The sequence below is a fragment of the Eretmochelys imbricata genome, chromosome 1 (genome assembly GCF_965152235.1).
Source record: "Eretmochelys imbricata isolate rEreImb1 chromosome 1, rEreImb1.hap1, whole genome shotgun sequence".
Classification (NCBI taxonomy): domain Eukaryota; kingdom Metazoa; phylum Chordata; order Testudines; family Cheloniidae; genus Eretmochelys; species Eretmochelys imbricata.
This window is the reverse complement of record NC_135572.1, coordinates 71976827-72003830: the sequence shown is the minus strand read 5'-3', so window position 1 is coordinate 72003830 and position 27004 is coordinate 71976827.

Sequence of the window (27004 nt, the reverse complement as noted above, 5' to 3'; positions counted from 1 at the left end):
GTATCTGCAAATAATATTTTTAGTAAGAATTTGTAGTCACAGGACCAGATTTGTTAACAAGTTAAATGGACAGTTGTTTACGGAGATATGTATACAATGTATATGTATACTACTTCAAGCCAGAGGATGCAGCAGCACCCCCAATATCCTTGAGTTCCAGCACTTATGTGTGTACATGCATTTAACACAATTGTGGGTTTGTGCAAACAGGACCAAATGGATAATTATGGTCATTTTCACATAGCTACTTTCTTTTTGTGCCTAATCATAGCAATTGCATGCACATTTTGCACACACAGTTCTTGCATGCCTGAACTGTTTACAACTTTAGCTGATGGTTCTGGAAAAAAAGTCTTGAGAAATTGGAAGCTGACATCAGATTCTGCTGTGCCTTTTGAGAAATTGAAATATCAAGTTACAGAGGAAGCTCAACTGAAATAATTTAGAGATGGTAATTACCTTCATATTATTGTTATTATAGTTCTCATTCACACACCATGGAGCAGAAAATAAGAGTCTTAGACTCATAGAATCCTTTAAAGATATTGTTAAGATTTCCCACAGTGAGTTTCTGTGTGACACCTCATTGAGGAAATTAGTAAACAGATAATAGCAGTCATCTAGCTACACATCTGGAAGTCATAACAATTTACAAAACACCGTTTTTATATATAAATGCACTTTTAAATTTATATCTGGTTGATATCTACAAATCTCTGTATTTCATTAAACAGTTATTTATGTGCCCCACAATGTCAGTCGACCTTTTTAGATACAAAAACTCCCTAAGAGTCTGGACTCTAATACTATCAAAAGTATATTTCAGATGCTCTAGGTGGAGCATGAGGTCAGGGCAGAAGCACAGGCAAAATCAATGACAAGTGTGACAAAGCTCGGTCCTTGTCTCCGTGGGTCCCACGTTTCCTGGTGGATTCTGCTAGCCTCAGAGGCTCACTGTGACCCTCCATGTAACCCTTCTCTCTCTAGAGACAAGGCTCACAGTCTCCTGAGCCATTTTCATCATAAGCCAGTGAGGGAGGTAAGGAGAAGCTGTCCTCCTTGCACAGTCTCTGTTGTTTCCCAGTCTCAGTGAGTAATCGGGGAGGGGGCAAAGTGGGGAGGCCAGGCCTGCCCTCTACTCCAAGCTCCAGCCAGGCACCCTAATGGTATCAGTTATGATAGCTGACATTTTAGAAACATGGCACGTACAATTCCCTGGGCTACTTCCCCACAGCAGCCCCCACTTCCTCAGGCTCCACCCTTACCTCAGGGCCTCCTTCCTTGTGCCTGATATGGTGTGTACTACTCAGTCTCTTCAACAGCGCAACTTCCTCCCACAGTTCCTGACATCCACCCCCACCTGACTAACTGGCAAACTTTTAACTACTTTCACCCAGTCCCTGATTGGCTTCATGTGTTCCAGGCAATCTAGCTTTCTCCCTGCCTTCTGGAAAGTTCTTAACTAGCCCCAGGTGTCTTAATTGGCCTGGAGCAGCTGCCATTTCACTTATCCTGGTACCAGGGATTTGTTTAGCCTGGAGCTGATATATCTATCTCTCACTACTTTTCTATAGCCACACAAACCAAAAGTGAGCATTAAAGTAGACTAAATGAATCAGGAAAAAAAAATCAGCCCGCCATGAGCCTTCATCTATTTGTAGAACCAAATCAAAACCATACCTCTGTAAAGATCCCGGATTATTCTGATAAACACTTTTTTGGTTTTCTCCCATTTTCTGTATTCATGCACAAAGAAGAGAGACAGACTAGACAATGTTTTGATAGCTTGTCCATCACTCTGCCTCATGTGGCTGTGGATGCTAGAGGGGAAGAGGAATAACAAGCTATTTAATCACTGGGGTTCTCCTCTGCTCCAAGAGACAAACAACATTTCCCACCTTCCACATTTTCCTACCTTCAAGTAGTATTTAATTCAGGATCACTTTATTGGAAGAACAAGAATTGAACATCGGTATGCTGGTGGCTGTGAAAACACTGAAAAGACACACCTCCCACTTTGAAGGGCTTACAGTCTGAAGTCTCCTCCCACATTATTGCTTTTTATTAAATTATTAATTACTATGTAAGCAGAAATAAGGCACTCTCTTTTGCATCAATCCCAATTCTCTTGTATTATTTAATATAACAAGAATGTTAATGGATAGCAAAGGTGATGACCTTACTGGTAGTTCATCATCAAAGCAACAGACTTCAATGGATGAAACATCTAATTATATTAGTCACTATACATCAGATACTCAGTTTAATTCTGTATGATTTATAGAGTGAGAAATACAAATACATATGCACTTAAATACCTGTCTAATTTAAGAAAACATTGTGTGGAAGTCAAACTTCCTAAAGTTGTGTTTCATTAGTATGGAGCTAGTCCACAAAAAAAAAAAAAAAAAAAAATCAGAATTTCCAACCTGCAGGAAATTCACAGAGTCAAGATCTGTTTTAAACATAAATAAAGCTAAAAAAGTCAAAATATTTATTTTTGTCTTTGTATGGAAAGTTATGAAACAGTTCAATTCAGAAATGTTTAAACATTTTGTTTCAATTAACATTTCCAAATTGAACTATTCCCTTTCAGCTTGGTTCACCATTACTCTGTGCTCCCATGAGGTGTCATGGTTTCATAGGAGATGTAGTTCTTATGCTTCCATTCTGTAGAATTATGCTCTCTTTCTCCTCTATGGGATGGGTTTCCTATCTGGACTATATCTCCCAAAATATGTCATGGTCACATGACTCCCATGATGCATTGTGACAGTTCAACCAGAAGGAATACCGTGGTGCAAAATAGGAGATATAAGCCAGGCAGGGAGCTTGGACCCTTCAGGGGAACAAGGGTAAGAATCATCCAATCTACAGCTCTCATGAGGCAGCATGGCAGCTCAGGCACAGAGAGGTAGGTTAATGTTGGACTGACCTGAAATGAAACATTTAAATTTGGGTTGGCAAACCAATATGTTCAGGTACATGTCAACCGAATGTGAAAAAATATTTTGTTTAGATTTTCATGACTGAAAACCTAAAATATTTGGCAAAATCATTTTTTTTTCAAAAGAAAAAGTTTTGATTTGGCAGAAACTGCATTTTTGTTGAAAAAACCTTGATAGAAAATTTTCAAGCAGCTCTGTTGCTAAGTGAAATCCTATCACATTCAGTATACAAGCCAGATAATATGTTATGTTAAATATGGCAGGTAGGATTTTCTTGACATTGATCTAACTCTGTTACCATTGAAGTCAATGGTTAAACTCCCTTGGACTTCAGTAAGAACGATATCCCAGCTCTCCTACTATTTCATCTCTTCTTTCACTTTTGCAGCCAGCCCTGGTGACTGCCCTCTCCTCCTCAGTTACACCTATGGAATACTCCTCCCCACAGTTCTCTTGGTACCTCTCTTTCCCCTGATATTCCTGGGAAGATGCTCTCTTCAGCTCCACTAATGTTGTCTGATGGTTATCTAAATTTAACACCGTACCCTTCTGTTCCCTCACAATCCTTAGTGGTTGCCACACATCATTTTATTCCCTATTTTCACCCACCTGGTAGCTCCTTGGAAAGGAGAAGCTTAGGTGAGCTTCTAAGTAAACTTTTCTAGGAGAGGACAGACATGCCCAGGGCTGGCTGGAAAATCAGGCAGAAAGCACATCTTGTTACCTACGTGTTATGTTAAGATTACAGGGCTTCTGATTCCCAAACACTCAATCTCAGTGCCATTTTCCAGGTTCTTACATGCAGTTCATTAGCTAATGTAGTTGTAAAAGGCAATATAAGTGTTACATATCTTATTTATTATTAATAATTCAGATAACCCTGTTAGCTCCACTAAGCTCTACAATATACCGAGTTTTAAAATGTGTAACTTTACAAAGAGGATAATTTGTTAGGAATTCTTCTGCAAGATGCTGAGAGACAGTGCAATTCTGCCTCAGAGAACCCCTTCATTTGATGAGTGAAAAATCCATTATCTCAACTGTGAGTGATTGTATTATGAAAAGAATATCAAGAAAATAAATCGAGAGCATACTCATCTTTTTTTTCCTTCAGAAAACTGGTATCGCCTTTTGCACTGTTTTATCCATGCCTTTTCACACCCTAATAAAAATAATCCTATTTTAAAAAAAATAATCACCTTCAGCTTGTAATATAAACTTCAAATAAGGGCAATTTGACACACATAATGTTGACAAGAGTTTTGTACAGCACAATTCTTAAATATAGTGTGTTGTACAGACACTTAGTCTCCTTAAGTGTGGGAGAAAGGAGCCAAACACTGAAGCATCATTCATCTCATTTGGAACCAAAAACAAGTTAGCCAAGTCAACCCTATTGAGTTTTCTGTAGGAGTTCTGACATATAAGCCCAAGTTCTGCCCTCAGTTGCACCTAGGAAATATTTAAGTGGAGTTGCTTTCGTGTGAGTGAGGGCGTAAATTGGCCCATAGAAACATATAAAAGGTGATGTAAACTCCATACTGGATTAAAGCTCATCAGAAAACAGATAAGTGGTTGCAGAAAGCAACTCACTAATTTGCCATATGCAATGTTGTAGCCATGTTGGTGCCAAGATATTAGAAAGACAAGTGGGTGACATAATATCCTTTATTGGACCAGACTTCTTCTTCAGGTCAGCTCCCTCTGAAGTCAATGAAAGTTGTTATCACTTATGCCACAATTGAATTTTACCCCCGAAGAGAGTGAAATGGTGCAGATGTAGTTAAAGCATGATGGAGAATGAGCTGCTTTAGTTTATATATTCTTGCTGGGTCTATTTTCTTATTTCAGTACACCTTATGTTCCCACCACATATTACAAATTATGCACCACTAATGTCAACAGGGCAGCTGAATTAAGTCACCCATAAGATGTGCATGCTTTGCGTGCCCAGTGAATGCTGCATTGATGAAAGGTACACTGCCATGCCATTTACAGCTGTGTGCTGAACACCTTATACCTAATGGCCCCAATATTTAGGAAGGCTTTGCCTCATCTTCAGATTTTGTAAACAGTTATTACCACGTTTTGTTCTGCTTTAGACACCTAACAATCTGATTTGTGGGAGTAGTAGTTGGTTCATTAAATCCTACAAAAATGAAGAATTCTTCTGCAGCTCAGTTTTAGTGGATAACTAGGCTCGGCAGAATTCAATTTTTATTTTTGTAATAATTTTGTCAAATAATATCAATGTTTATTTTAAAGCATTTTTTGAATTTGTATCAACTTAAATTTTCACAGCTGTTGGCAATTAGGGGGTATGTCAGAAAATAAGCATTTAATGATAGATGTTGAGATTAAAAAATAGTTTTACAATGATTAAAGCATGAATTGTTAACATAACATCTCAAAGTATACAACATAAACATTCTTAAATCAAACTCTAAATTCTTAAGCTGTATTTTTCTTACTTTGCCTACGTGTAAATTTTTATTATTATCAATGGGAATTATATATATAGTTTGTGTGGTTAAATTGATGTTTACCAACACTTATCGATAAAAGCTAAACCTTCCAAACCTATATATAACTTACTCCTGTGCTTCCCAAACTGAGCACCATGTATCCCTTGGGGAGCCACAAAGGGCTAATAAGGGAGCAATGAGTGTTTGGGGAAACATAATCGGATTTGCCTTTGTCAAGGTTCCTCCCCCACTCTGAACTCTAGGGTACAGATGTGGGGACCTACATGAAAAACCTCCTAAGCTTATCTTTACCAGCTTAGGTCAAAACTTCCCCAAGGTACAGAATATTCCACCCGTTGTCCTTGGACTGGCTGCTACCACCACCAAACTAATACTGATTACTGGGGAAGAGCTGTTTGGACGCATCTTTCGCCCAAAAATACTTCCCAAAACCTTGCACCCCACTTCCTGGACAAGGTTTGGTAAAAAGCCTCACCAATTTGCCTAGGTGATTACAGACCCAGACCCTTGGATCTTAAGAACAATGAACAATCCTCCCAACACTTGCACCCCCCTTTCCTGGGAAATGTTGGATAAAAAGCCTCACCAATTTGCATAGGTGACCACAGACCCAAACCCTTGGATCTGAGAACAATGAAAAAGCATTCAGTTTTCTTACAAGAAGACTTTTAATAGAAATAGAAGTAAATAGAAATAAAGAAACCCCCCCTGTAAAATCAGGATGGTAGATACCTTACAGGGTAATTAGATTCAAAAACATAGACAACCCCTCTAGGCAAAACCTTAAGTTACAAAAAAGATACAGACAGAAATAGTTATTCTATTCAGCACAGTTCTTTTCTCAGCCATTTAAAGAAATCATAATCTAACATGTACCTAGCTAGATTACTTACTAAAAGTTCTAAGACTCCATTCCTGGTCTATCCCCGGCCAAGACAGAATATAGACAGAGACACAGACCCTTTGTTTCTCTCCCTCCTCCCAGCTTTTGAAAGTATCTTGTCTCCTCATTGGTCATTTTGGTCAGGTGCCAGCGAGGTTACCTTTAGCTTCTTAACCCTTTACAGGTGCGAGGAGCTTTCCCCTGGCCAGGAGGGATTTCAAAGGGGTTTACCCTTCCCTTTATATTTATGACAGCCTTTTTCTGACAAAGACTATTAAAGTAAGCTTAAAAATCACCTTCATCTTATCCACGTGTCTTATGTTGTTGCTGCTGCTGCTGTTCCAAAAAGAGCCCTCAATAAAAAGACTTTCTTCTGGGGGAAGCACCAGCACTAGCAGATAGGGGCAGCGGACTGAGGGAAAGACAGGTGTGTCTTGTCTGTACAATAGAGCATATTTTTATGAAGTATTAAGCCTACATGTGCAAACATTCAGCTGAAGATGATGCTTTTAATAAAGTTAAACTGAAAAGGAAAGAATAGGATGATAGTTACATTGTTTGCATTTTCATGTCTCGGTATTACTGTGGAAAGTCCACAGCCACAATTTATCGTTTGTTTTCAACATTAGTGAACAAAAATATGTGACTAAGGAAACTACACCAGTATTTCAAAACCAAACCCCTACAATTCATAAAAAGTGTGACTTTTTTTCTCTTTGGAAACAAGAAGAATTAATATTGTAAAAAAGATCATGTCGAAAGAAGCAACTGTCCTCAAAAAGCCTTAGAAGCATCTTATGCTATGGCCTTGTGCATTGCAAAATGCAAAGAAGCATACACCATTGGTCAGACCCTCAGCAGCAATAGACACATGTAGAATTCTGACTGGGGAACATGCAACCATAGCACTGAAAACCATCCTTATGTAAAATAATAACATCCACAATGAACTGATGACCTAGGAGAGAAAATCCAGAACCAGTTCATAAAACAAGTTAAGATGAGTCAGTATTTAACACTGCAACTTGATGAATCCCCAGGCTTGGACAACATGGCTTAGTTTCTGTGTTACGTGAGATTTGTCAAAACAGGTAAAAGTTTTAAATTAAACTATTTTTTTTATTTCCACAATGTTTACTTATTTGAGCCAATGATTGACGATGCTTACTTTGAATCTCAGTGTCTAAAAAGTCCAGACATTTCTAAAAGAATATTTGACCAATAAGCAATCCCTTTAATGTCTGTCAACCAGACCTGTTCCCACCCATGATAATAGCAAAACTCCTATTTTTACTAATATCAGAGGGAGCAGCATTCAGCCTTTACCATTCATTTGATTCTTTGATTTCTTTCCCAGAGGGAGCAAGGATATATAAAAAAAATGCTAGGCCTAGAGTTGGTTGAGGATGTTCTGTCAGAAAATCATTCCAATGGAAAATGAAGTTTCCACAAAAATCAATTTTTTTTTGGCTGGAAAATTTCAATGTTGCCAAAATGTTTTGATTTTCGATCATGAAAATCAAAATAAAATATATTGTTTTATGTTACACCAACCCAAGTCAGAATATTGTACTGTATTGAAGTGAAAAATAATATATCACATTTTAAATAAGTTAAAACCCCATTAAACTGCAATTCCCTAACATAGCCTTATGGGAGCTATAGTTCGGTTCACCATTGTCTCCTATTAGCTTGACTCCTTGTTGTTCTACATCTCCCACAATGCAATGTGGATCCACTGACCAAGCTGTGTGGTACTTGCGGGAGTTATAAGATTCTAGGTTTATCATAGAAATATAGTTCATTCTTGGAGCCTGTTGTCCCCATTCTCACATTCAAACTAGGTTCTCCGGTTGGACTAAATCTCCCATGATACACCCAGAGTCATATAACTTCTCCATGCTTCACAAAACTCAGTCAGCTGAGGACATATTGCACTGTGGGAGATCATGTCCTCTTTTGGGTTGGGCTCCCTAGAAACTATGGGGGCCAGAACTACAACTCCTATAGGGCAAGATAAACAATTTAATGCTGAATTGACTCAACAACTAAGTGTTTCAGATCAATTCAACAAAATAAAATGAAATATTTAAATTTTAGGAATGTCAACATATTTTGTTTCAATTGAAAACGACAAAATGAAATGTTTTGACATTTCCAAATTGAAATGTCTTGGATTTTCTATTTCACAAAAAAATATATAAAATTACAACTTTTCATCCACTTTTGAGATGAAAATAAATGTTGAAATGTCAGAATTTCCTACAGGATGGAAATTCCTAATTTCACTCAGCGTCTGTCTAGGATAGTGGTTCTCAAATCTGGTCAACTGCTTGTTCAGGGAAAGCCCCTGGCGGGCCGGCCCGTTTGCTTACCTGCTGTGTCTGCAGGTTTGGCCGATCACGGCTCCCACTGGCCACGTTTCACTGCTCCAGGACAATGCGGGCTGCAGAGGGACATGCTGGCAGCCCTTCCAGCAGCCCCCATTGGCCTGGAGCGGCAAACCGCAGCCAGTGGGAGCCGCAATCAGCAGAACCTGCAGACGCAGCAGGTAAACAAACCAGCTCGGCACGCCAGGGGCTTTCCTTGAACAAGCGGTGGACCAGAATTGAGAACCACTGGTCTAGGACATACCTCTCCTCTAATTTCTTTTGCAAGATGTGTTCCAGGCTTGGAATGAATAACAAAGGTTCATATGAGCATTCCGAATCTATACCAATTGCCTTTCTCTTCTGCTGTTGAGAGGCAGTAATTCAGTTTGGTTGGAGATGCTATGTACACTGTTTGCCACTGATTTAGTTTAATCACACAGGGCAAAATTTTCAAATGGACATAAGTGACCTAGGAACTTAAGTCCCATAGAAAATCAATGGGATGTAGGCTTCTAAGTTGCTTCAGTGCTTTTGAAAATGTTAGAGGACGCAATTATTTTTTTTCCTATGAAACAGAAAATATCCAATTAGTGTATATCCAGTCACACCTCTGTCTAATTAATTGTTTATGAACAGCAGTTCTTTACAGAGGAGTAGGCCAAATTTGGGATGGCAATTATTTACTTGTGTGCTGTATTCATGTATGTGGGGGGAGATAAATATTCCATTCTGAATTATCTTGTCCACTCAGCTTACCAGGGAACAGTCTGAGAAAGCAAACCAACAATGAAGCTGATCTTAAAATTAAGATTTCTAGTACAACAGAACTAAATGTTCATAACACCTAGCTATACTATTGTATGTGAAGTGACAAATGTTATAATGCAATTAGGGAGGAGGACAGTCTGAAGAATCACCAAATTCCTGCACTGAGTTTATTTTAAAGCTAACCTTTACCTTGGTTTAAGCACAGAAGATTACATGAACCTAGAGCTCAATACAGCAGTGTAACCACCAGCAGCTCTCAAGCACTCTTTTCACATAGCTCTGCTTCCAGACCAAGTGAAACTAGTTAAACACCTGTAGAACCAGAATACAGGATGCAACAATGAATCTCCTTTAGCACTAGCCTCATAGAGGTATAGTAAGCTAGTTCACATAGATTGTAGCCTATCCCCTGTGCCTACTGTTACACTGGCAAACCAGGTGACAGCTCATGCCAAAGTCCTCATGTCTCAACTGAACACACACAAGTACACAGCTGGAATCAGTCAGGCTCACCTGTGTGTTAGTATTGTTACAACAGGTATCAGAATAATAAGAACAGGTTTAGTATTTATATTTTATTGAATACTCGTGAGTTGCTGTGTCCATTCATGTCAGTTATAACACCTGCATCCCATATTGTAAGATAATATTTGAGTGGATGTACTGTGAGCCACTGTGACTTGGCAAATAACCAGACAGGACAGACATTAACTAGTGTGAAGTACTGATCTCCAACAGAAAGTGTTACATCCTGCCCAACAAGGACTATTGTGGGACATTAAAAAGGACAAAATATGTTGATTGTTCTGTCCTTCCCTGCCCTGTGAAGATGAATCATGCAAGTGGATTACTGCTGTCAGCTGAGTTTGCAGCACAGAGCACAAGGGAGGAGGGGAATAAAAACCCCTAGCAAGAAGGAACTCTATCTCTATGATGCTTGGACTTGGGGGTGGGAGGTGGCACAAGGTTTATTAAGCAAAACGAGATCATCAGTGCTTAGATTGAGTTAGCCCTAAAGGATATATAGAGTTTACTTATTATAGAAGCTTCTGTTACTTTTTGCAATTTAAGATTGTAATTTATTGTGTATACATATTTACCTTCTTTAAACTTGTAAATAACTCTCATGTCTTTTTCCTACAAATAAATCTTTATACAGTTCATTATAAGGCTGGCTACAAGCTTTGGTGTAAGATCTATGGTACAATTGACCTGGGCTAAGTGACTGGTCCTTTGGGACTAGGAGTAAGCTGAACATTGATGTAAGGGACCATCAATCACAATGGTATGCTCACCTGAGTCGTGAGATAGATCGGGGGACTGTCTGTGACTCCCTGTTTAGGCTCGTTTACTGCCTGAGGTGTTTACCCTTGATTATTGGTTAGTAAAATCAAGTATAGAACTCACAACCAATTTGGGGTTTCTGCCTTGCTACCTAACAGTCTTCCCTGAGGTTGGTATTCATGCTCTTGAATCACTGGCAGCTTCGCACATCCAATATGAGATAGTTAACCCTTTGATTACAGGATCACCACACTATGCAAAGCACATACAAAATTTACTCAGTACATGGGCCAAACACAAGCAACCCTCTTTTTTCATATATATAAGTGCAACTTATGGCAAATATGACCTCAGCATGTAAATACTGACATGAAAACAATCAAAAATATTATTTTAGAAAACAAGTACAGGCACAAGAACTACCGGGTATAAATATGATTTTGTGTGTACAGTTTATCACTCTAAAAAAAAGCTTTTAAAAGCTTGCATGAAAACAATTATTTTCATTAATACTACATGTTTACATGCACCAGTAATGAGCCTAGTTTTCAGTACTGCAGCTTGGTGAGTTACATAAATGGATTCTTGAAGGTTAGGAAACATTACCAGAAGCAAAGAAGGGGGGAGAGAGAGGAAACTGGAAAAGAGCTAGAAATAGTAGAAAACGGAAAAAAAGAAAACTAAGGATACTTAAGGAAATGGATAATATTGACAACTCTTGGTAGGTAAGTTTCATGAGTTAAAATGATATTGTGTTGAAGGTCTTAGGAGAAGACTAAGGTCTACATTGCCCGCAGGATCGACAGGCAGCGATCAATCCAATGGGGACAGATTTATCACGACTAATCTAGAAACAATAAATTGACTGCCGAGTGCTCTCCCATAGACTCTGGTACTCCACCGGAGCGAGAGGCTCAGGCGGAGTCGACGGGGGAGCGTCAGATGTCAACTCACCGCAGTGATCTAAGTATCATAGAATCATAGAATATCAGGGTTGGAAGGGACCTCAGGAGGTCATCTAGTCCAACCCCCTGCTCAAAGCAGGACCAATCCCCAATTAAATCATCCCAGCCAGGGCTTTGTCAAGCCTGACCTTAAAAACCTCTAAGGAAGGAGATTCTACCACCTCCCTAGGTAACGCATTCCAGTGTTTCACCACCCTCTTAGTGAAAAAGTTTTTCCTAATATCCAATCTAAACCTCCCCCACTGCAACTTGAGACCATTACTCCTCGTTCTGTCATCTGCTACCATTGAGAACAGTCTAGAGCCATCCTCTTTGGAACCCCCTTTCAGGTAGTTGAAAGCAGCTATCAAATCCCCCCTCATTCTTCTCTTCTGCAGGCTAAACAATCCCAGCTCCCTCAGCCTCTCCTCATAAGTCATGTGTTCTAGACCCCTAATCATTTTTGTTGCCCTTCGCTGGACTCTCTCCAATTTTTCCACATCCTTCTTGTAGTGTGGGGCCCAAAACTGGACACAGTACTCCAGATGAGGCCTCACCAATGTTGAATAGAGGGGAACGATCACGTCCCTCGATCTGCTGGCTATGCCCCTACTTATACATCCCAAAATGCCATTGGCCTTCTTGGCAACAAGGGCACACTGCTGACTCATATCCAGCTTCTCGTCCACTGTCACCCCTAGGTCCTTTTCCGCAGAACTGCTGCCTAGCCATTCGGTCCCTAGTCTGTAGCAGTGCATTGGATTCTTCCATTCTAAGTGCAGGACCCTGCACTTATCCTTATTGAACCTCATCAGATTTCTTTTGGCCCAATCCTCCAATTTGTCTAGGTCCTTCTGTATCCTATCCCTCCCCTCCAGCGTATCTACCACTCCTCCCAGTTTAGTATCATCCGCAAATTTGCTGAGAGTGCAATCCACACCATCCTCCAGATCATTTATGAAGATATTGAACAAAACCGGCCCCAGGACCGACCCTTGGGGCACTCCACTTGATACCGGCTGCCATCTAGACATGGAGCCATTGATCACTACCCGTTGAGCCCGGCAATCTAGCCAGCTTTCTACCCACCTTATAGTGCATTCATCCAGCCCATACTTCCTTAACTTGCTGACAAGAATACTGTGGGAGACCGTGTCAAAAGCTTTGCTAAAGTCAAGAAACAATACATCCACTGCTTTCCCTTCATCCACAGAACCAGTAATCTCATCATAAAAGGCGATTAGATTAGTCAGGCATGACCGTCCCTTGGTGAATCCATGCTGGCTGTTCCTGATCACTTTCCTCTCATGCAAGTGCATCAGGATTGATTCTTTGAGGACCTGCTCAATGATTTTTCCAGGGACTGAGGTGAGGCTGACTGGCCTGTAGTTCCCAGGATCCTCCTTCTTCCCTTTTTTAAAGATTGGCACTACATTAGCCTTTTTCCAGTCATCCGGGACTTCCCCGGTTCGCCACGAGTTTTCAAAGATAATGGCCAATGGCTCTGCAATCACAGCCGCCAATTCCTTCAGCACTCTCGGATGCAACTCTTCCGGCCCCATGGACTTGTGCACGTCCAGCTTTTCTAAATAGTCCCTAACCACCTCTATCTCCACAGAGGGCTGGCCATCTCTTCCCCATTTTGTGATGCCCAGCGCAGCAGTCTGGGAGCTGACCTTGTTAGTGAAAACAGAGGCAAAAAAAGCATTGAGTACATTGAGTAGGTTGACTTCAGTGAGCTGTAGCTCACGAAAGCTTATGCTCAAATAAATTGGTTAGTCTCTAAGGTGTCACAAGTACTCCTTTTCTTTTTTTGACTTCAGCTGTGTTATTCACGTAGCTGAAGTTGCATAACTTAGATCAATCACTGCCCCAGTGCAGACCAGACCTAATTCATGCACATTGTTACTTGACAAAGCAATCCTCTTTGTGAGTGTTGTGGATATCTCCCACATAAAAGGAGAAGGTCCCTAGTCCTAACAATAATAGAGTTCTTTTAAAGAAGATTTTGCTATTACTTCTAATCTAGGAGTATCTTCATTTAAGTCTAATAGGTACTATTTAGCAAAACAATTTAGTTCTCAAATAATTTTGTATGTGGGGACCAAATCTCCATGGAACATTTTTCCACATAAAAGCCACAGGTAGCTGTGATCAGTTCTATGCCAATTTGATGTGGTCCTCTAGTTCCTGGCAGGTTGTTAATGACACCTCTTTTGCTGTGTATGTTTTGTGCATGCTAAGAGTAAGGAGTTTTTGATCTCACAATATTGTGGGAGTTAACATGGTGTCCTTTTTTCCCTCTCATTTAAATAATCACTCTCAGCACAGGAATATCATCCACAAAGAGTCTGGGATACCGTTGGACTCTAAACCACCTGGCTAATAGGTATAACCAGTAATAAGCCACAATCTCTCTGTTTTGTTACTTGTAATGTTCTCGTTCAAACTCATCCCTGGTGTCACTCCATTGAAATTATACCAGGAATGAATTTAGTTCATCATTTTCTCCCAGAGGGTCGCTAAAGCATTCCAATTTTACTTATTTTGTCCATATCATCTTACAAATCATAAATTAAATCCTTTTATCTCCCTGAAAATCATTCTGTATTCCTTCTCTAAAATTGTTTTATCTCTTTAAAGTAACAGTGGAACTTGGTGCACAAGATCATACACCACCTCACTTTGTGACTCAGGAAGTTAATTGTTGTTTAAATGCTTCAACAATGGGAAAGACAGTAGGCCCGTTGAGAATAAGCAACTAATAGTTTCAAATACTGGCATAGAAAGCAAATGTAGCAATATTTAAAACCTAAGGCATCTGAAAATGTTGCATTAGTATAGATAAGTATATTTTGTAAATTGTAATTATTAGCTAAATATCTGCATGTGTTTGTCCAAGAGGCTCTTCCTTTAAATTACTTTTCTTAAAGTTGCTTCTAAAAGAAATTCTACACATTGTAATGATTTCACAGAATACTTTATTCAATTAGTACTGCATTAAAATTTGGATAAATACTATCACTCTATTATCTTCACACAGAAAACAATGTCTGGAACAATTTATTGGCTTTATTTATATAAAGCTTACTAGGAAAAGAAATGGCCTGAACAGTAAACTTTCTTTAAAGGAGGAAGTCCACTACTGAATCTGCACAATCTTTTCACAGGGAAATTTCTTTTGGGGAGGAGGAGATTCCTTAGTTCAGGTAGCAACAAGACACTCCGATACCAGACTCAGGAGTGAAGCATAAAAACCTTTGGATAATGAGATAAGCAGATAATGCCATTTGCAATATTTCTGACAGTACGCTGATTAGGTTGGCACCTTTGTAACGTTATGCCAATACTGTTTTCATGATCCATTTTTGGTATCTGTCACTGAGAGAACTGAGATATTTTGCCACAGGAGAACAATATAACCCCAATTTATTAAGGACCTGATCCAAATACAACTCAAGCCAATCAAAAGACTCCTACTGATTTCAATATGATTTATATCAGGTCCTTAATGTCCCACTGTTCCCACCAGTATATTTTCAGTACATGCTGTTTTAAGGTGCTCAGCACTATACAACATGAACTCTAGTCACGGTCTGTAAAACAATACTAAACTTGTATTACTTGATTTCATTGACCCCCAACCCTTCTTATGACCTTTGATCTTTCCTAGTGTCCTATTCTGTGTTAAGGAAGTGCAAATTTGAAGAGATAGAGAAGTTTGACATGGAACATTGTTTTTTAAAGAAACACTTCCTAGTTTCTCTTGGGAGAAAGGAGGAGCTAGTGCAGTGGTGGGCAACCTGCGGCCTGTGGGGCTGCACACGCCCCGTCAGGGTAATCACTGGCAGGCAGTGAGACAGTGTTTACATTGACTGGCCACAGACATGGCCGCCCACAGCTCCCAGTAGCCGCAATTTGCTGTTCCCAGCCAATGGGAGCTGCGGGAAGTGGTGCAGGCTTTCCCACAGCTTCCATGTACTAGGAAGCAATGGTACACACAGAACAAGACACTGTGGCTAGAGTTGTCTGCCACTCATAAGAAATTGGTAATTTTGTTTTGTTTTAACTGCAAAAAGATGACTCCCTCATCTCAGAACAAATATCACAACTAATTTCCTAACTAACTGGCCACTTATATCAACTTCTCCCTTTCCCCCAGTTAAGATGGACTCTCCAAAGGCCTTAACCTTTTATGAAAATATTATTATTTTTCATTATTATTATTATTCATTTTAATTTCATATAGATGTTATGATTTAAGTTCCTTACTGCATTTTTGCTACATATTATCAACTTCCTCAGCAGACTGAAACAAAAAGGCACTGAAGCCTGTTTCCCTACTTAATATGAATCTGAAACCTTTCTTGTCAAGTATGTTTGTATTTAGTATTGTTTTCACTACGTCAGAAGAAATAAAACGATATAAGCAACTCCATTAAAAATAAATGTATTTTTGCAGATGGAGCTGATATTAAACAAGATCTTAGTCAGAGGAGACTGTGTCACATCCTGTTGGGTTAATTTAAATAAAGTACCAACACTTCATTTAACCAAAATTTAATTAATTATTATATTACTTTCCATTGTGTAATGAGATTATTCTAAAAGGCTTCAGTAATTGGAAGCTAAAAATGCTGACAAAGGTAAAGAGCGAAAGAGAGAGAGAGAGAAAGAGAGAGAGAAACACACACACACACACAAATGACTAACATATCATACAGGCCCTGAATAAAAGCCATCACATTTACAAAAGATGCCTTTTCCCTTCTTTTACTACCTTTGCCTCACTGCTAATTTTGATCAGAGTATCACTCTGGAGTTCTCCTCCGTCTTGTTGCTGCTCCATTATTTTTTTCTTCACCATCTTGATGAACAGCAGGTCGCCTACCTATAAAGATGCAAAATGTGGAAGTTTATGAATGACATCAGTTTATTTTTGTTGTATACATAATATATGTATATATAAAAATATTCTTCTTCATTCAGGGGCATTACGTAAATAATTTAGAATGTAAAGAACTGCATTATGATCTCCTTCCCTTACATCCTTGGTGCAATGGTGGATTGATGGCTTCGCCATAAAATTCAACCTATTGTAGACACTCTTATCTTAGGAAAAAATGGTGGAAACGATAAAGTAAACATTCATTACAGCACATGAGGATAGGTCTTAACTCCTAATAATTTTATGGGAATTTCGTGGGTAAATCCAAAAAGAAATAATTTTAGCTCAGTCCCTGTGCATCAAGATGTTGGAGTACATATGGTCTTCTGTCACAAAAGAAGACAGATGTTTAGAAGTTAGAACATGCAACTGGGAGTTAGGAAATATAAGATCTGCCACCAGATCACGATGTGAGTTTGAGCATATCACCTGAACTCCCTGGACCTCAATTTACCCTGAAGGCCTTGCAGGAGCCCGAGGCATAATTAACATTATGAACCAAAGTCTGTGAACAAAAGTAGGCCTGGCCTTGGCAGAATAGTAACACACCAGATATTGGTTAATCAAGTAAGCACATTCCTGACTGGAGAGGATGGTACAAGAACACACCAACCTCTCCAGAATCTATGACAGGTTTCAGAGTAGCAGCCATGTTAGTCTGTATTCGCAAAAAGAAAAGGAGTACTTGTGGCACCTTAGAGACTAACAAATTTATTTGAGCATAAGTTTTCATGAGATACAGCTCACTTCACCGATGAAGTGAGCTGTAGCTCATGAAAGCTTATGCTCAAATAAATTTGTTAGTCTCTAAGGTGTCACAAGTGCTCCTTTTCTTTTTCCAGAATCTATGTAAACAAATTCCTAACAGATGGTACAGGGACACACAGACACATTATAAGATAAGGATGGGTTGACAGGATAATGGATGAGGATGTTTTGTTTGAACTAGTAAGTACAAGGGATAAGGGTAGTAACTAACAACATCTGAAATGCAATACATAACTTGTTTGTATCAATGTATAAAAGGAGAAGCCACAGGAGGGGCATGTTTGAACTGGTCTAGGGGACAGCATCCTGATAAGTCGATTGAACTGGTACCTTGTTGCAGCCATACATATGTTAGTATCCTTGTAGCTCCTATGGGGCACTAATACCATACTTCGTCAACAATTAACCTGGCTGAGAGCCTTTGCCACCGAACCAAGTCCGTGGTCTCTCTTAATGAACAACCTCGAGGTCTGCTGAATCTTCGAGCTGCATCTCTGCTAGTGCAGCTAATACCAGTGTTCCAAGAACAACAGCACTAGCAACAATCTGCAGTACTAACAACATACCCATTCATAAAATATATGTGAAAGTCTTTGTAGGTTGCTTTGAGATCCTTAATTAAAGGGGGCTATAAAATGCAAAGTATGTGTGAGGAGCTGCAGAAAAAACAGGAGTTCCCAGAGGCAAGATGACTGATTCAGCACATTCAAAAGTGGAGAGATCCTTATTAGGAGTGCCTTGCCACACCTCCCTCTACATCTAGGGAGCACAGGTTCACCACCTCTGCTGATCACAGCAACATTAATATGAAGAACTGTACGGTTCCTGGAATTTCCACATCACAGGAAATTTGTTTTCATTCAGAATTTGAATTTCCTGTGAAACCATTTTTTAAAGTATTTTGGGTCAAGCTAAATGATTTCTTTTGATAAAATAGAAATGTTTAGCTTAGAGTTTTACTTTTTACTTTACATTATATTATAAGCTATAATCTATATTTCAAACAAAAAGCCCTGCTGAAATTAAACATTCAAAATGAAGAATTTTGATAATGTCAAAACTTTCTATTTTGACTTTTTCAGAATGAAATTTGATCTATTTCATATTCCTGTAAAAAAAAATAAAATTGTAGTTTGGACAAAATGGTTGTTTTCCAGTTTGAAAACACTCCATTGCAACATTTTTTGACCAGTTCTAGTAATCTGGAGGTAGCAGCAAGGTGGTACCTCAAGTAAAACCGACTCAATCCATTTAGGGCTTGAAAAATCAAGCCATGAACACCAACTCCACCTTAAAGCTTGTTTATGTTACCCAGTTCAGTTCCCAGAGCAACTGAGTTAATTGCTCCCAACAAAAAGTGCCTCTAAGCGAACAAGTGGTAGCATTCTAAACTAACTTAAGCTATTGAGAGATTCCAAGAAAAGCACCAATTTAAGCTTGAGCCACACATGGGAAAATAATATTTTGTTCCCCACTTCTGATAAGAGATAGTTCCCCTTTTACTACTAGAGCTATGGTTATATCAAACTGAAGCTTTTAGAAATCCATTCAGTTTATCAAATGCTGCTCATTTACTCAAGAAAGTAGTCCCCCTGAAGTCATTGAGATCACCTGGATGAATAAAGTGAGCAATGGTTGTCTAACTAATTATATCATTTAACATTTTTCTAAGGGTAGAAGACATGTTAAAGCTGATCAACTTCTCCATCTTAGCTTGTAGTTTAATAACATGAGGTTTGTTACTGTATCATAAATGAAAATGAGCATTTAACTACACAGAAACGGAATTCCTTCTGCTTTGGGTGGTTTCTTCTAGACTACAGGTTATTACAACAACAGCACATCCCTTTCCATATTAAATTATGCTTTCAAATAAAAATGTCAGAGGTTTTTACCACTGCCCCAGTAATAAATTCATGTTCTTTGTAACATCATTGCTAAAGTGAAAGATGGAGCCAAAGCCTAAACCTCTAACTCTAGAGCTCTTGAAACTATTTAATGCATTAAGTTACCAAAAAATTTAATCTTGTTTTTCTGTTCTCAAATCATTCTCAAATTTCTACTAAGATATCCATTATTTTCATGCAAGCACCATCAGTAAAACTCTCATGACCACATTTTGGTTTAAAGATCTCTGACTGTAACTTCAAAATATTCAGTCACAAAACCGTAATTCATAATTAACCAATAGCTACCTGGTGACCCTAGTCCTTCCAGTAACTATCTCTCATAAGCCTTGAAAGATTAAGGGCATCCCAGTGTCCAAACACCTCAGGATTTCTGCCTCCCTGGACCAGAATCCCCATTAGCCTCCTTCCCATGTAGATAGGAAAAGGAAATGCATCCTTGTGTAAGAGTTATAGGGCTTATAGAGATAGAACTCTGCTCCCTCTACGGAGAAAAGAGGAAAAGTTCTGGGCAGCTTCATTGACATGAATATGCTGCTTACCCATAATTCCACATACAATTTTTTTTGTTTTAGATGGAATTTATGTATGTTCTAATTGTATGAATACTAGACTGTTTAACTGTAGGTATGAAAAAAAACATAGAAAGGGTTTGAGCTGTTTTCTGGAATTAGTGGGTTACCCTGAATGTACAGGTTGTGGACTCTGATTTGGAAATAGGATTTGACAAGGTTCCTCCCCTACTCTGAACTCTAGGGTACAGATGTGGGGACCTGCATGAAAAACCTCCTAAGCTTATCTTTACCAGCTTAGGTCAAAACTTCCCCAAGGTACAAAATATTCCACCCGTCGTCCTTGGATTGGCCGCTACCACCACCAAACTAATACTGGTTACTGGGGAAGAGCTGTTTGGACGCATCTTTCGCCCAAAAATACTTCCCAAAACCTTGCACCCCACTTCCTGGACAAGGTTTGGTAAAAAGCCTCACCAATTTGCCTAGGTGACTACAGACCCAGACCCTTGGATCTTAAGAACAATGAACAATCCTCCCAACACTTGCACCCCCCTTTCCTGGGAAATGTTGGATAAAAAGCCTCACCAATTTGCATAGGTGACCACAGACCCAAACCCTTGGATCTGAGAACAATGAAAAAGCATTCAGTTTTCTTACAAGAAGACTTTTAATAAAAATAGAAGTAAATAGAAATAAAGAAATCCCCCCTGTAAAATCAGGATGGTAGATACCTTACAGGGTAATTAGATTAAAAAAACAGAGAACCCCTCTAGGCAAAACCTTAAGTTACAAAAAAGATACACAGACAGAAATAGTTATTCTATTCAGCACAGTTCTTTTCTCAGTCATTTAAAGAAATCATAATCTAACACGTACCTAGCTAGATTACTTACTAAAAGTTCTAAGACTCCATTCCTGGTCTATCCCCGGCCAAGACAGAATATAGACAGACCCACAGACCCTTTGTTTCTCTCCCTCCTCCCAGCTTTTGAAAGTATCTTGTCTCCTCATTGGTCATTTTGGTCAGGTGCCAGCGAGGTTACCTTTAGCTTCTTAACCCTTTACAGGTGCGAGGAGCTTTCCCCTGGCCAGGAGGGATTTCAAAGGGGTTTACCCTTCCCTTTATATTTATGACAGGATTCAAGTTCAAAATGAGGCTAAAGGCTCTGTCCTAGAGATCAAGAGCTCTTGCGCAGGAAGCAGGGACTCCATCCCAGGATTCATTTTGTGTTATTATATGTAACTCAGTCCAGTTTTTCTCTGGGTTCCAACCTAGAGATTCTGAACCCTGTGCAGAGTAATTCTGCAGTATTGGCATAAGCTGAACTCTCAGGAGCAATGCCGAGCTGGTTTTGGAGCAGGGCCTGACCAGACCAGCAGTAGTGCTGTAGAGCTGAGTTCACAGCAAGGCCCAGCCAGACTAGCAGTGGCAGAGCTGATGTCACAGAACTGGGCGAGGTAGGTGCACATTGCAGCAAGAGCTCGTGGTACAGATTTCTCTGAATTGGAGCAGACAGGTGACAAGCCACCCACAACACCCTCCTGAATACCAGTGAGTCCAAGTGGACCACTGAGTGGATTTTATGGGGTGGAGGTTGTTGTGTGAGTTCTGGAACTCAACAAGCCAGACAATTAATACCTGGAACTGTGCCATGACACATTAATTGGGTGGTATTATATATCCATATCTCTTTATAATTATTGTGTTTCTTTTATTTGTTCTTTTCACTTTTCCCACAAATAAAAAGTATTTGTGGATCCTCATTCCTAAGGACTGCTGAATACCTGTGGATAGGAATAACAGCTAGAAAGGTGAAAAGGGAAATGTATTTTAATTTTCCAGAGTCAAAAGTAAGAATATGGTTCTGGGTAGGGACGGGAGCCATAATTTTATTTATTTTGAAAAGGGCCCGATTATAGACTGAACTCAGCCCTTATTTCTGTCATTAGAACCTACCAGAAGAGTTATACTTGAACAGAGAAAGACATAAGAAAGGAAGAGGGAGGTGCTGTGTTAGCGTTTAATGCTGACTGACTGATAATGTGAAAGCAGAATCCTATTTACGGTAATTACTGCATAAGGGAGTAATGTTTGGCAGAGTTCCCATGCACTGTTACACATGGACTTGTTTTTGAAGCATATGCCTAAACAAAGTGCTTTACTTAGCATATATGTTGCTATATTTCTTTTACTCTATTACTGAACTGAAACAACTAACCTAATTAGTGAACTCATTCACCTTTGAAGCAACTAATTAGTGGATGTTCTACAAAATGACATATATTGCTGTGCATCAGCTCCAATCACAAATTAACAAATCTTTCTCTGTCCCTCCCACAAAGCTTTCAAAAATAACTCATGATGTGCCTAAAAGGATAATACAACCTTGAATCTCTGAGCAGCTGCTGCAATAAGAAACTTCATATAAGAAGTGAAATTAATGGCCAGCGTGCAGGAGCAACCTCTATCATAAGATCATTATTCATGTCAGAATTTTAAATAGTCATTTCTTGGCACTTTCCGATGGGTCACATTCAACTCTCAAAATCCAGCCACAGATAAGGAGGATTAAAGTAAAGTGATACAGAACTGTCCTTTTAGTGAGGCATCTGAAGAACTAGCAGCACTGAAGAAGCTCCAGTTTCGTTATTGGTAGCAGACAGAGCTCTTCCACCTTCCAGGACAGGAAGGTGCTGAACAACTCACACTAAAATTGTATGCTCAGTGCAACAAGTGTAGGGTTTTGAGGGGACTATCTGACAAAAGTTATTTTAAGAATACATAGCTGTGTCATATTTTCAAGCATATAGCTCACTTCACAAGTGAATGTTATTCTTCTAGTTACTGGATCAAGCATGAATGTTCACAAAGAAAAACAAATGGCAAAGTTTCAGGTCTATGTGTTTGTGTCTTTATAAATACCAAAGCTAGGGAAGGGGCCAAGATACAAAGTTCAGATCTGGATCAGTGCGGCTGCAGCCTCTGACTTGAAGTAGTAATAAAAAAACAAAATATATGGGTTCCAATCAGCACACCCACAATAAACATTGTTCCAGCACCACTGATCTGTATCCAGATTTCAGACTAACTATTGGGTCAGATCCAAGTGGTTAGTAACAGACAGTTTCTATCTATAAATACTCAACATTGTGGTTGTCATACTGGAAAAGTTTGAAATGGAGCAAAACTTAAAATACTGTTATATATAAACATTTAAACCTAGCCTGAAGAGCACACTAGGGAATATACTACAGGGAACAATCCTTCAATGGCGGGGGGGGGGGGGGTACGTCACATGATGTAATAGGTCCTTTGTATCTCCAATTCCATGATTTTATGAGAAATGTATTTATAGATTGGAGTATTTATTTTGCTAGCAGAACAGAATATTCTATATTTTGTGAATGAATACGGAATTTGACATATTCCATAATGCAAGAAATGGAATTATGTCTTTTTCTCTTCAAATACTGTTGTGATTTTGTTATAAAGGTTCCTTTTTTGCTCACTTTTCAGTGGCAGCAAATATTTGTAGCCAATTCACACACAGGGTTTGTCTACAATGCAATTAAACATCCATAGCAGTCCTGTATCAGCTGACTCAGGCTCACAGGGTTTGGGGTTTAAAATTGCAGTGTAGAGGTTTAGATTTGGGCTGGAGCCTGGGCTCTGAAACCCCACAAACACCTACTCTGCAATTTTACAGCCCAATAGCCTGAGTCATCTGACAATGGACCGGCCATGGGTGTTTAATTGCAGTGTTGACATACCCATAATCTCCTGAGAAATGGGGCACATAGCGTTGAACTGACAGAACATTTAACGTTATGGTTTTGGTGGCATTATAATAAGGTAGCACCGGAATATGCATTCAAGTTGTGCTAATGACAACAGGGATCTTTTTGTATGCCCACAGCATATATTCATTGTGCTACTAAAATGCTAGTTTCACACATATTTGTGAAGTTAACATTTGTTCAACAACTCCCAGGTTATCGTCAACATGAGAATCCAATGTTTTAGACTGGCTTCCAGCACATATCGTATTCAGGCAATCACTCATCTCAATTTAAAAAACTCAGACTTATTCATTCAACTAAAACATTGTTACCAGAGCTTCATGAATTTGTTTGCCAGGAGTTCAAATTCAGGTGGACCATTCCCTTTAGGCTCCTTTGAAAAACCCTGAAAGATTAATTACATTTACCTGTTAATCTTAAAATAAAATGCAAGGCTTAACTATGCCAATGTTTAAATATTCAATCCATTCCCACCACAATATCTGTCAAGGACAGAAAAGAACTGTGAGACCTGAACAAAAATACCACATTAATGTATCTATTTCTTTTCCTCTGGAGTGGTCTCTAGTAATTCATCAATTGTCTCTAATGATTTGTCAACACTATGTTTAGAGCTGATTGAAATAAAATTGTATTTTGAAATTTTTCAGCAAGGAAAAGGAGCACTTTTAAAATTCAACTTTCTGAGAAAAATGTTTCTTCTTGTACTTTTGTAACTGTATTGCATATGCCCTGAAGGTGAAATGCAAAACAAGAATATCCTGAGAATAGGATACAAAACAAGAAACCCTTTAAAAATACTCAAGAAACATTTGGATCTTTTAATACCATTCTCTATTGTCCTGTTGGGCAAGTAGTTCTGACCAGACATGGGACTGAAATGGGGGAGATGGTGGAGTTTTGGAGGGGAAGGAAGAAATGGAGAGAAAGGAAAAATATTGCTCCCTGTCACAGATTTCAATTCCATGTCTGGTCAGCACTTGCCCAACAGGACACAGCCAGAAATATGTAATGGTAAGAGAAGGTCACATTAAGGAGGAGCAAATGTCTCCTGAGTGTTTTTAAAGGGTTTTTGTTTTGTTTTTTAATTTAAGAGTTACAATTAATTCACTATGATAATAATAATTCTCTTGTTTGTCCCAGCTAATCAGAACTAACATATCTTCCTGAAGTGGAAACATTTTTTTGTAATTCACCTTCTACAAGCGTATTAAGAGTGAATTCCTTTAAAGAAAGTGCAATCCAGAAGGATTATAGGTAGGGCCCTACCAACTTCACAGCCATGAAAAATATGTCATGGACCAGGATATATGGTCTCTCACGTGAAATGTGCTGGGTAGGGGCAGGCTGGGGGTGCCATAGCCGGGGCTCCTACCACATGCCAGGCTCCAGCTGCTAGTCCTGGCAGGGTTGTGGAGGGACAGGATTTCCTATTCTCCTGCAGGGGCTGTTCCCAGGGTTGGGTCAGAACCACCTCCAGGAACTTCCCCCAGCATAAGGAAACTCCACTCACCTGCCCCACTTCCTGCCCCCATCACTTCCCAGCTGTGGTGGGAGGGGTCACTGTACAGGGAGCAGCCGCAGAGCTTCCTTCAGCTGGGGGAGGTTCCCAGAGGCGGGTCTGACCTAGGCCCAGGAGCAGCCCCTGCAGAAGAGGAAGTGCCAGCCTTCCACAGCCTGGCTGGGACTAGCAGCCAAAAGCCAGTGTGTGGTGGATTTGTATAGAACAGTGCTTCTCAAACTTTCTTTTTTCATAGACTACTTGAAAATTGCTGAGGGTCTCAGCGGACCACTTAATGATCTTTCCAAATCTTTCCAAAAACACTATATATAAAAAAAAAACATAATTAATTTTTTTTGTTCTACAAATAAAAGCACACAACTCATATTTTAATATCCGTAGTCTTACCATTCTAATGTGATGGATGTGCCCTCTCTCCCCTGCCAGAGCAGCCCCCGAGCTGGGGCGGGAAAGGAGGGAGGGGTCTCTCCCTGCCAGCCACAACCCTTGAGCTGGCGAAAGTCGCCTCTTTCTCTGGCCGCCGCAGCCCTACACATCCCAAATTCCCCCACCCCCTCTTCTCACCCACTGCTCCCTCCCACCTATCCTCTGTTCCCTGCAAGGCCACCACCTCACCTTACATGAGAGTCTTCTTCAGGGTCCAGGCACCTAATTAGTGGAGCCATGCCTGCGCGGCTCCACTAATTAGGTGGGTGGCCCTTCATTTTCTCGTGTGTGGCTGCCCAGGGAACTATCCGCTGATCACCTGAATGGAGCTCATGGACCACTGGTGGTCTGCAGACCACAGTTTGAGAACCTTTGGTATAGATGTTACAGTAATGAAATCTAGGTAAATATTAGTATTGAAGAAAGAAAAGTTAATTACAAAGGAGGAGATCAAGATATATTTACATCCACAATAGCCCACACTGGAAGTGGAATAGAAGCTGCAGTGCCCCAGTGAAAGCACGGGAAAAAAAATACCTCCCTGGATAATTTTGCTTTACATTTCACCATGAAGGCACATGAAAGACCATTAGAAAAGTTAAAAAAAATATCAATTTTTTTCATTAAAGACATGTCCCTTTTTCTTGTTGAAAACATTTAAAATATATATTTTTTCAAGCAGCTCTAAATACACTGTTGACAAATGAAAGGCATTAGAATGCACACTGGAAGGAATAATTTGAACTATACATATACATGGCTGGGTTCTAAATTGTCTGTAACCACTGAGGGAAAAGATGAATTTCATTGTGAACAGCTCATTTGAAATATATGCACCATGTGAACTGCTCATCCAAAAAGAAATCAGAAGAATAAGATAGAAAATATTAGTGAAAATGTTATCATGCCATCATATAAGTCAGTGGTATGCCCTTACATGGAACAGAGTTAATTTGTGGTACACTTATCTCAGATAACATTTAGCAGCAATTGAAGGGATCCAGAGACAGATGAAAATAATTGAAGACACAGAAATGCTTCCATATGAGGACAGAGAAAAAAAGATACGTGGTGAAATCCTGACCCCATCAAAGTCTAACAGAAGACTACCACTAACTTCTGTACGGCCCAGATTTCCAGCAATGTGGAGGGTAGGATTATAAATCAGAATGATCCTGATAAATTTGGAGAATTAATCTGAAATCAACAAGATGAAATTCAGTGAAGACAAAAGCAAAATTCTACACTTGGGAAATAAAAAATCAAGTGCTCACATACAAAATGGAAAGTAACTGGTGACGCAGCAATACTGCAGAAAATGATCTGGGGTTAAAGTGGATCACAAATTAAATATGAGTAAACAGTGTGATGCTGCTGAGAAAAAGGCAAATATAATTCTGGGATGTATTGACAGGAGTGTTGTATGTAAGAT